General features: G+C 53.4%; 1 long non-coding RNA gene across 1 annotated transcript; it reads right to left on the bottom strand.

Moving 5' to 3' along the window:
* Positions 1-364: 364 nt before the first annotated feature.
* On the bottom strand, positions 365-8,446 carry LOC139829263 (uncharacterized). Its single transcript, XR_011741675.1, has 3 exons — positions 8,225-8,446; positions 6,913-7,071; positions 365-3,173 (listed from the first exon to the last, which is right to left on the bottom strand). It is a non-coding gene; the product is annotated as an uncharacterized lncRNA (long non-coding RNA).
* Between the last annotated feature and the right edge of the window lie 3,328 nt (positions 8,447-11,774).

Genomic DNA, 11,774 nt, shown 5'->3' on the forward strand with positions numbered 1-11,774 from the left:
AGCGTGGCAGGGACCGTGTGTTGTGGCTGTGTGACACCAGGGCACCTTTGGGGACCCCCCCCAGCACAAGCCACGTGGGGTCAGACCCCCTCCAGTCCCAAAATCCCATTTACCCCAGCAATACTCATACTTGTGCCTGCTGTGTAACATCACCCCACAGCGATTCTCGAAACGGCCCCGAAGCCACGGTGAGGGGCTCAGGGTGAGGATCCATCACTTGAAATCCCTGCGGATGCCACCCTGGGCACGGTGGCACAGCTCCTGCCCTGCACCCCAAGCTGCAGCGAGGCAGCGCTGGATTGATGGGCTGGAGTCTACTCCAACAGCTGGCTCCCATCTCCTAATCACACTGCATATTCAGGAATCACTTAATTTTGAGTGTATTAAAGTCTCATGGCTGTGAAGTCAATCACTGTTTGCGTTTTGGGGCAAGAGGGAAAAGGGAGAAACAGCAAACATGCAACTTAATTCATAAAGCTCTGGCTTGGCAACACCATATATTTCTTTAAAATCCAGCTGTGATGTTTCTACTAACCCTACAAATTACAAGAGGATTGATTGCATTCTCATTTGTTGTTCCTTCGTTTGCTCTGGTTGTGGGGGCTGCTTGGGTGGTTCAGCTGCTGGGATGCTGGGGTTGCCAGCACCATGGAAAAATAACTCAGAGAGGGGGAAACAACCTTTATTTTTTCTGCCCAAAGTTGGTCAGTTTAACTTAGGAGGAACAAACCTGGAGGATCACAGCTGCGTTAATCACTGCTCCTAAGCCAGCTGTAACATGGATTTCTATGGTACAGGGAAAGCCTAAGGCCACAGCAGTGGCCACCACATGCCAGGGGTGGTTTCAAGCAGCAAACGTCATCCTGTCCCTCATGTTGCACACACAATCACCCCCCCAGCCCAGCCAGGAGCCACATTTCAGGGCCACCCTGCGCTCCCAGGACCTGTACAGACCTTGCCCCAGTTCCTGTCACACACCACAGGAGACAGGAGCACGACTCGGCCGCCTCCGTCCCAGCAGGTGATTTAGAGACAAAGCCAGAAAAGCAGCAGGAACTCAATGCGATAGGTGGGATCCACACAAGCCTCTTCCTGGTGACACAAAATTCATTTTAATTGTCCCTTGTGCATGAGCAGAAGAGCCTGGTCCTCCATCCGCGGGAGTGGTGGCCGCCCATCCCCAGCGTCAGCGATGGCTCAGCTCACCCTGCAGCTTCATTTGGTGAAGACATCAAAGGATTTTTCCCCCTCCACCCACCTGCTTGTTCCCCCCGCAAAGCTCTGGGAGCTGCACATTTTAAGGCCTTTCGGCATTCACTGAATTCAGTAGAAGTTGGGTCAATGGGTTTGGAAGGGGACAGAGGGAACGGGACAGGCCTTTGGGAACACAGCTAGAGAAGAGCAAATATCCCCATTTCCAGAGTGACTGTAAGGGGAAGAGGGGAAAAAAAAGAAATAAAAAAAGCCTGATGGTGTTCATTTTAACTGTTCAGCCACTTGTAGCTCGATGCCATTAGAGAAAATAAATAGACAAGAGCCACTTGAATGGTACGTGCAAAGAGGAGACGGGAACAGAGACAAAACAAGTGCTGGAAGACAGGAGGAGGCACTATGGCTGGGAAGAAAAGCCAAGAAGAGCCAGAGCGGTGCTGCTGCAGCCCCAGCTGCCCTGGGGGGCTGCAAAGTTGGCAGCAGCTGCTATAAACCTCCCTTGAAAAGGCTCCATGTGATGAAGCCACCCGTGCCCTGCCTGGACATGTCACCCTTGTCACCTCCCAGCCGCTGTGGCGTGGAGGGATGCAGAGCTCAGGGCCGGATCCCACCGCTCCCAAATCATCGCTGAGCTCTCCCCCCTCGCTGTGGTGTCCTCCCCAGGCTGGGTGATGGACGAGGGGGGGTGACACAGCCGACACCAGCTCTGCAAACGCCGCTCGATACCTCCTGGAGCGCAGCCACTGATACACCGTGATGGATGCGGCTATCACGGCGGAGCAGCCGCGGCTCCTGCCACCCCCTCCCTTCGCTGGCAACGGGCGTAAATTTGGCAAAACAGCTTCACTAACCTTTGGTTGTTTATTATCCTCAGGCTTCCTGGAGCCTCCACAGCCCTGTGCTGGACACAGCATCACCTTAGTCCCCTGCACATGGGGACAAGGGGGTGGGAGATGCTGAGAACCCTTCCCTGCCAGGCAGAGGGCAGAGGAGCACAGAGCTGTGGCTTTCCAAACACACCTCCCCATGGATAGGCTTTTTTTTTGAGATCTTCTGTTCCCCTGGCTAAACTGAGCAGCCAGAAGCTTCCTCGTCCCCCTCCAAGTCCCCATCACCCATGGCAGAAGGGCCGCAGGATGGCAGGTTGCTGGGCTCCAAGTTACATTTCTGCAAATCCCACTTTAAAATACTACTACTACTACTACTACTACTAATAATAATAATAAAATCAGTGCTTGGTCCCACCTCCTTCTGCCACTATCAAATGTGGGGCCACACACACCACAAGCCCCCCAGACCTCCCCCCTCAATCTTACTCCTCACACACAACAGGACCCGACAGCTCTGCCGTGGAGGCAGCAGCCACACGGAGCCATCTCCTTGTTTCCCAGGGAGAAATGAAGGTATTTCTTCTCTCGAGCTGCGAGACGATTGCATAAATGGGTTTTCTTTGCAAGAAACCCCCTTTATTCCTCCTCTCTGCCCTGTATCACTTCCTGCCCCAGCCTCTACATCCCTTGGTTCATCACACTAATAGTCCATGATGCTCTTGAAGCACCAAGTAGCCCAAACCCAGGCTCCAACGCTAAATATTCCTGAGCAGGGAGGAAGATGGGGCAGAAGCCACAGAGCTGGGCCAGCAACCAGGGGAGATGTTCCAGGAGAAAAGGGGAAGAAGGAAAGGAATTGCCGGGGGATCGGAGCAAACAGCATGAGGTGAGGATGCAGAGAGCCCTGGCTGGACCAGGAGGCACCAACCGGCCGAGGCTGCTGCTGGCAAAGGGGATGGAAAAGGACTGGTCCCATCTGCTCCCCGTGTCACACTGTCCCTCCTCCCGGTGCTCGCTGGCAGGCATGTGCTCCTGACAGGCTGCAGAGCTATTGATGCCATTTGCCTCTGCCCCGGAGGCTTTTTGGTGATGGAAGATGCTTCCATTAATACAAGGGAGAGCAGCAAATGTCTGGAGACAAAAAAAAAAAAAAAGTAGTAAATCAGGAAGGTTCAGGAGATTGATGCAAAAGCCACTGTCACTTTGCTGCTGGGGTGCAGAAAGAGTTAACCATAGGTTTGCTTTGGGAAGTGAGCATCTGATGAAATCCAGGGAGCAGAAGAGCCGCCATGGAGCAGTCGGTGAGTGAGGAGCAGCCGGTGAGTGAAGCGATGCTGCAAAGCTCATCCACTTGGTCCCTGACCATCTCGGTGTCACCTCCCTGCCATCCGTCACTGCTGCGCTGCCGCTCACCGGAGCCACCACGGCTGCGAGGAGCTGAACAAAGGGGATGAGGACGGCTGGTCCTCCTCCCAGAGACATCACGGCAAGAGGCAGCAAAGCCTTGGTGGGAGGTCAAGGGCTTTGGTGCTCCACAAGCCCAAGCAGGGATGGTCCAGGTGCTGCCAGATGCTGTGTCTAAGCAAAGGGGGATCCCCAAGATAACCAACTTCAAAAAAAAGCCGCGATGCCAGGAAAACTCTGCTGTGACACGGTTACACCGGTGTCACAGCATCATCGCTCAGTTGTCTGTGACAGCTGCCAAGGATCAGGTTTTCTAAGACCATCACATCTAGCAGCTCCCCTGCCCCAAAGTCGAGATGTTTGTGTTAAAACTCAAGCCTCTGTCCTCACCGGTTCCCTGCATGGTTATTTTCCCCTGGGAAAGGCCTCTCTGCAGCCAGCACCAACCTCAGCAGATGCTTCCAACATCAGCTGAGCTGCAAACACAGCTCTGCCCCCCTCCATGCCCATGTTCCAGGTGAGGAAAGAGGGGAGCAGCGGGTACCACAGGGAGGTGACAAGGGCTACCTTGCCCTCTCCTTGTCCCCAGCCATTGGTGGCCTTTCCCATAGAGGGCTGCGCCAGGCTGGGGTGGGCATTTTAAATATCAAACTGAAGACCTACAAGGAAATAATAATAATAATAAAATATTCCCAGGAGTGCTGCAGGGGCTCCTGTGACACTCCTAGCAGAACATTAATATTTGCCAAAAATCATTTGTCTTTAATCAGACAGCCATATATTTAATTTTATGTCTGTTCTGGATCTGTCTTAGCTCAGAAATCTGCTCCTTGATGCTCTGTCAGGGCCCAGCACCCCGGCAGGATCCAGGGGCTGGTGCATCCCCAGGGGAACATCCCCATGGACCCTGTCTGCAGGGACAGGGTGAATCCTGCAAACAGGGTGCTGCAAGAGAAAAACAACAAAATAAAGAGTTTTGCGTTTTTGTCCAGTGACTTAAAGTTTAATTCACAAGTTATTTTTTATCCCATTTCTACAAGGGGAGCTCCCAGGGAGAGCTGGTGGTTTGCAAAGCCCATGTCAGGGACCACAGGGACACCTTCCCTAGAGGATTTCTTCATGAGAAGGTAAATTGCTGCATTTTGGGCAACAGCTCATTTGGGGAAAGCACAACCAAAAGCTTTACCCAGTCTTCAAGTATCAAAGCACCTATGGCACATGTGCTATGCCATCCCTTGCCCATCAGTGCACAGACCTGCCCTATGGCAGGGGGGCTGTGAACTCCAGAGGAGGGTCCTGTTGGGAGGAAAGTCCATCCCAGAGCCCTGCACATCTCCATCTGGGTCACAGAATCACAGAATCATTTTGGTTGGAAAAGACCCTCAAGCTCATTGAGTCCAACCATAACCCAGCCCTGGCGCTGCTCCATGTCCCTGAGAACCTCATGTCCGTCTGTCCAACCCTCCAGGGATGGTGACTCCAGCACTGCCCTGGGCAGCCTGTTCCAATGCCCCACAGCCCTTTGGGGAAGAAATTGTTCCTCAGATCCAACCTCAACCTCCCCTGCTGCAACTTGAGGCCGTTTCCTCTGTTCCTGGTGCTTGTGCCTGGGGAGCAGAGCCCGACCCCCCCTGGCTCCCCAGCTCCTTTCAGGCAGTTCAGAGATCAGAAGGTCTCCCCTCAGCTCCTGTTCTCCAGCTGAACCCCCCAGGTCCCTCAGCCGCTCTCATCACACTTGTGCTCCAGCCCCTCACCAGCTCCATTCTCTTCTCTGGACTCTGTGCAAGATTTTGGAAGAGCACAGCAACCTGCCGGGCACCCACCGCTGGTCAGAGCCTCCCCGTGGCAAATCCAATCAACCCAGCGCTAATTTAAAAAGCGACACGTTTGTCGAGCCTCCAGCCGACAGCTTCAGCATGCTCAGACCAGCCCGATGATGCTGACAAAGGGGCTCCTGACTTTCCTGCTGACCCCCCACCAAGAGCTGGGTTTGGGACCCGCAGCAGCTCCGACCCCGTCAGCGCTGGGTGATGGAGGCTGAGCTGCAGATCTTCTCTTTGAGATGGGCACAGACCTGCCGGCAACAAGCCCGTTCCTGTCGCTAGTTTGCACTGTTGGTGTGTGACAATTAAAGGGTGTCACGGCCAGCGCTGCAGCTGGGGCCCTGCATGGCATCTCCTGCCTCTCACCTGCTCCCAAAGCCAAACCAGCTCCTCTCCCCGGGGCAGGGGGGTCTACAGATCCCAGAGGGTGCACTGGAGGAAGAAAATCCCTGCTAGAGCCTCAGCAGGCACCTGGGCAGCTCTGCTGCCACCCCCCAGAAGATGTTTCAAAGCTGAGCAAAGCACCTATTAATTAAAATAATGCTCCATCCCAGTGAGCAGCAGCACAGCTCTGCCCCTCGGGTGCTCGCAGGAGCAAGCAGGGGTCTTGCCCAGGTTGTTTCCAGCTTCCAAACCCCAGGTCATTTGCAGAGCCGTGAAAAGGGGAGAATTCCAGCTGAGCAGGTTCTTGTGCTCCTGGTCTGACCCACCTGAACCTACCCAGATTTGCCGGCTCTGTAGCCGTACACAAGCACAGGACCAGCGCTTTTGCTGCTGGCAAAGCTCCCAGTTTGCTCCTGCAGCTTGGGAACCAGCGCAAGCACCACAGTGCCCGGTGAGAGCAGTGCTGCTGTTGGAGGAATTTCCCACACAAAATCAGCCAGCGAAACCAACAACCCAGTGCAACACCACAGACACCGCAGAGGTTCATCAGTGATCTTATAATCACGGTGAGGCCCATGAAAACCATCCAGAGACATCCAGGAGCATCTCCAGCCACCAAGCCAAGCCCTGGGTGTCCCTCAACCCAACACCAACAAGGAACCTGCAGATTGGAGACCTTGATTCACTCCGCAGCATTTCTGTTCCTACCCAGGTCATCCTGCACACATTCAGAGTCCATCTGAGAGGAAAACCCTTCAGAAAATGGAAAACGTACAGCAAAGCTCAGAGTTTCTGTGCAAGACCCAGCTCATCTCCCAACCTGATTCTTTGCCCAAACCAATGGGCAACTGTAGCTCAGTTTACAGGGTGATCACAACTAAGAAACAAAATTTGGAGTCAAAATATTAATGACTGAGCCTCACGCTGGAAGCTGTCAGGAAAGGTTTGTTGAATACATTCAGATAATTAATACATATGAGAACATTGCAATTCCCTCTTTGCTGGTCCACAAACAGAAATAAGCTAAATTCATTAGATTAATATTTGTTAAGACTTATTAGTTTAGCTCTAATTTCATGATCAGATGGCATTTTCAGGAAGTTGAAAAGCAAGCTCTAAAGATTCATTGAACCTAAACCACAGCATTAAAGAGCAAGCAATTTAAAAATGTTCCGAGAAGAAAGTCTGTGCCCAGTTGCTGGTTTGCTTTCAACACCGTTCTCCCACCAAGCGGGAATTCAGCAATTTTTCTTCCTTACCTAATCTCAGGCCAGGGCTCCGGCTTTTTAATATGAAAGGAAATAACCAGCTCCTCCAGCTGACTCCACAGTGGGATGCTCGGTGGAGGGAGTCCATGCTGGATCCCCCCCGAGGGGGCTGGCGAAGCCTCTGTCCATCTGCAGTGCTCAAACCAGCACCTGTCATTCAAGAAGTCACAGAATCACAGAACAGTTTGGGTTGGAAAGGACCTTCCAAGCTCATCCTGCCATGAGCAGGGACATCTTCACCAGCTCAGGTTGCTCAGAGCCCCGTCCAGCCTGGCCTGGGATGTCTCCAGGGATGGTTCATCCACCACCTCTCTGCCCAACCTGGGCCAGGCTCTCACCACCCTCAGGGGCAACAGTTTCTTCCTCATGTCTGGCCTCAATCTCCCCAGTTGGGTCCTCACCCAACACAACCATGCCACCTCCTGGGGGTAGATAGTGAGAGCAAGGCAGCACAGGAGCTGTTCTTCAGTGCATCAGCAGCATTGCCCAAGGCTTTGATGGTGCCCATATCTGCCCCTCCCTCAAAAGACCTCAGAAGAAAGTCCAGATGCTTTTAAGTCATCTTGTAACTGAACTGGATGAGCACGACTGGGCTGATCTGAATGGTGTCCTCAGTGGCCAGGAACCAGAGTGAACCACAAGCCAGGAGACATCAGCAAAGCAAAGGCCTCGCGCCCAGTTTGAGACTTTCCTGCATTTCATTGCCACCACCTGGAGACCTCATTCCATAAACCCAGTAACTGCATTTTCAGCATGACAGGAACATAAACCACGGCTGCTGACCCTGCCTCAATCTCGGCTGCTCCATGCGTGAAATCTTCCAAGCAAAATATTTCATCACGAGGAAGAATTTGTACAGCAAAGAGGACTTGACTGCATGTGTCAAGGAGCTGGGAAGAGCAAGAAATGCCCGGTGAACAGATATCCAGCACAATTCCTGCCCCAAAAAGCTACTCTATACAGGGCTGGATGCTGGAGAGTCTACCCTGGCCATGGGCTGCAGGTGGTGGGGAGAACCTGCACCCATCCCTGAAGACAACCTGGGCCCATCTCCTGCACAGGGCACTCTGCTTGGAGGCAATAGCATCCTTCATCCTCTGCTCCTCAAGGAAACTTTTAGGGAGCCAGAATTGATGCTGAAGCATGATTATCTTAATTAGAACATGTATTTGTCACCCCCCAAAAAAAACTAAGAGCCAGTTTCTCAGCTGGTGGAAGCCACGGGAGCATCTCGGTGCCTTCACACCAGCTGGGCAAAAACCCCAAAACTCAGGTGATGCTGTCGGTGTTGAGACGCCGGTACCTTCCTAGGGCTGGGCTGCAGCATCTTCCTCCCCCGCCGTGTTTGCTTTGGCCGCAGGGTCCCTCTGTGCCCCGCTGGGAAGGTCAGCGCCCCCCGGCAGAGGGGAGGGCAGGAGTTATCACCCCCCCGGGCAACCCCGCGCTGCCCAGGGCCACCGCGCGCCCAGGCAGCTGCTGGGTGGCTGACCCCCGCGGGTCCCCGCGCTGACAAAAGGCCTATCTTCTCTCCGCCTAAATGATTTAAATTCTAATCAAACATCATTTATAGCACATCTCGGAGCCGTCTCCCGGGAGCTGGTCCCACGTGAGCCGTTGCCAGGGCAACCGGGGGGTCTCATTTCAGAAATGTCAGATTGCATTATTGTCTTCACACTTCTCTGATAACCCCGTGTCTCTCCTTCTCCCACCACACCCCCCCGCCCCATCCACACCAGCCACGTCTCCCCTCCTCACCACCCCGCTCCCTGGAGGAAATCATGGGCTCAGTTTCATTCCCATCACCCCCACAATGCAGGGTCCACTCTGCTGCCTGGGCAGGTGTTGTCTTATTTTGGATGGAGAGGAAGAGGAGGGCTCGGTTTGTGCTGACCGCGCTGGGATGGAGGGGGAGATGGTCCCATCATGCGCCCACTGCTGCATCTCCTGCCTTGGTGTGGTGGTACCCGGGTGTCAGGGGCTGTACAGGGCTCCTCACTCTCCTCCAAAAAATAAGGGGATAAGGATGGCACTGCTCTCCTGGGGCCTTCACAGGGGACCTTCCCTCCTGAGAGCATCTCCCAGCGTATCTACAGCAGCTTGTCCTGCAGGAGGACACCGCAGCATCTCAGTCTGCCCCGTGGATGCCTTCTGCCGCACAGCTGCTCCTCCACCCCATAGCGTCCCCCTTGATGGTGGCACTTCTGTTACCCTGTGCTGTGAGAGCTGCCTGTGGGGGAAACTGGAGGAAATGTGGATGTTGGAGGAAAATATTGGAGGAAATTATTGGAGGAAAACAAGGAAGAGCACCTCTGCACAGGGAAACTTCTGGCCTAAGGTATCTTCCAGCTTTCCCCCCACTTAGGCTGGCCCCTGGGTGCAGCTCATCACAGCTATGTGACGAGCCTGGCCAAGTTCTCCCAACCAGCCCCACTTCCAGCAAAGCTACAAAGCCCAGCCCAACTCTTTTACTTCACTATTGCCTTGTAAAGTGATGTATCCTCCTCAAGGAGCCTATACAAGCTTCAGGTGCGCCCATTGCCACACCGTCTGAAGGCATTGCCAACTCATTGCAGCCAGCTGTGCTGATTTGGTCCTTCTCCCAGCTGTGTAAGGCCACCTTCACCCCCCAGAGCCACCAGCTCCCAAAGGCCAGGCTGGTGCATCCACACCGTGGTTGGCTGATGGACCTTCAGCGAGGTCTCGCCTGGCTCGGAGCTGCCAAAACCCATCCGGGCTGGGTCCAACAGAGCCGTCATTGTCACGAGGCAGCGAGGATCGACCATGGAGCTGCTGAGAAAGACATCCTGGGGCAAAACTGCCCTGTTTCCACAGCCCTGGGGTGGGTTTGGACAATGATGCAATGATCCCGGGGCAAAACCGGGTGTTTTTATGATTATTCTGCCACAACTTAGGGGCACTGGGGGGACACACTGTTTCCAGTGGTTGGATTCAGGTTGTTTCCTGCTGTGACTGCACCTGCTGTACCTCTCACGGCTTCCCAATAGTCCAAATCACCCTGTTTTAACCTCATTTTCCTGTATCTCGATGTGGGGGGTGGCCCTAAAGAGCTGGGCTGGTGGCAGTGTTGTCCCTGTGGTCCCTGACATGAGCCCACATGTTCTGTCCTGCACCCATCCATCCCTCCATCCCTCCATCCATCCATCCCTCCATCCATTCCTCCCTCCATCCATCCCTCCCTCCATCCATCCATTCCTCCATCCATCCCTCCATCCATCCATCCCTCCATCCATCCCTCCCTCCATCCATCCCTCTATCCATCCATCCCTCCATCCATCCATCCATCCCTCCATCCATCCCTCCATCCATCCATCCCTCTATCCATCCATCCATCCCTCCATCCATCCGCCGGGCACCTCGGCTGCTTGATAAACCCCTAATGAACCTCCCAACACTGCCTCTTCCCAAAGAATAAACCAGCCCTGGCCCAGCCGGTTAATATTTAACTGAATAAGGGCCATAAATATGGAAAATGGGACTTTTAATTAAATAAGCAGCTTTTAAAAGGGCCCTTGGGCCGAAGAGGCTTTTGTTTAAATATGATTGATTTGACATGTCCTTTCCCTCCTGCTTTCTCTCACTCTCTCCCTTTCCTGCTTGGTGCAGGGACGGGAAGCAGGCGGGTGCACAGACACATATATAAAAGCAAACTCTTCACCAATACTTCTCAAAAAGTGGTGCAAAAATACAGAATAAAACCACGGCCAAGCTGCCTGCACCCCTGCCTGCTCCCCAAAAACCTGCCTGTAGCCTCAACACACAGGTTTGGGGGTGTGGGAGTGCTTGGGTGAGCACCAGCGCAGGGACAGCCCTTCAGCTCATCACGGCTCATATGGTGTTTGAGATCTAAATCGAAGCAGAAGGTTTCCCCTGGCTGCTGAGCCCTTCTTACCCATCCCTGCCTTGGGTTTGGCCTCTCCCATCCACACGGCTCCGTGGTTTTCCCCATGTGAAGCATGGTGGGTCCCTTACAGAGGTGATGGAGGGGAAACTGAGGCAGGGAGCAGGGAATGAGCTGCCAGGTCGGCAGCACAGCCAGGGGAAGGGACTTCACCCAGAGCTTCAGGGCCAGATTCATCCCCCCAAATTCCAGCACACACACATGGACTTCGGCTGCAAACACACAGTAAAAGCAGGTCTCAATAGCTTTGCTGTTTGACATTTGGGTTTTACTTGCTGTAGCAAGCGGCACTAATTACTTCTTAGTTACGAGGCATGGCAGTGTGACCAGATCAGGGGTTTATAGAGTGCTCAGGAGCATCTCTGGGACACCGGAATTGGCTCTGTAAGAAACAGGAGCAGGGGGAAGTAACGGGAGGCTGAAGGTCAGAAATTATTGGGAAGAGATGGGAAGACTGGCAAAAAGACTGAGCAGGATCATAACAATTTGAGTCATCATCCCTGGAGGGGTTTAAACAGTGTGGAGATGAGATTCTTAGGGACAAGGGTTAGTGTCAGCGATGGGTTAATGGTTGGACTCGATGATCTTGAGGGTCTTTTCCAACCAAAATGATTCTATGATTCTATAATTCTATTATAAGATTGCTATGTCATGGTATAAACCAGAGCTACGGGAAAGGACTCAGCATCTGTCCTCGGCCTGAGCGGAGCGCAGAGAAGCTGGAAAAGGCACCAAAAGGCACCAGAAAGGACATCCCCAAACCCGAATGGTGCGGGATGATGAGACTCCTGTATGGTTTGCTCTGTGTATTTTCCACCTGTCGCTCTCTCCATCCATCTCCCATGAATGCCGTGGGCCCCTTTGCTCGGTGCAGCCTTGTCAGGTTTTGGCTGAGAGAGCACAGAGTTAATTAATTATTTCTACAAACAACCAA

Source organism: Patagioenas fasciata, chromosome 17, assembly GCF_037038585.1.
Source record: "Patagioenas fasciata isolate bPatFas1 chromosome 17, bPatFas1.hap1, whole genome shotgun sequence".
Taxonomy (NCBI): Eukaryota; Metazoa; Chordata; class Aves; order Columbiformes; family Columbidae; genus Patagioenas; species Patagioenas fasciata.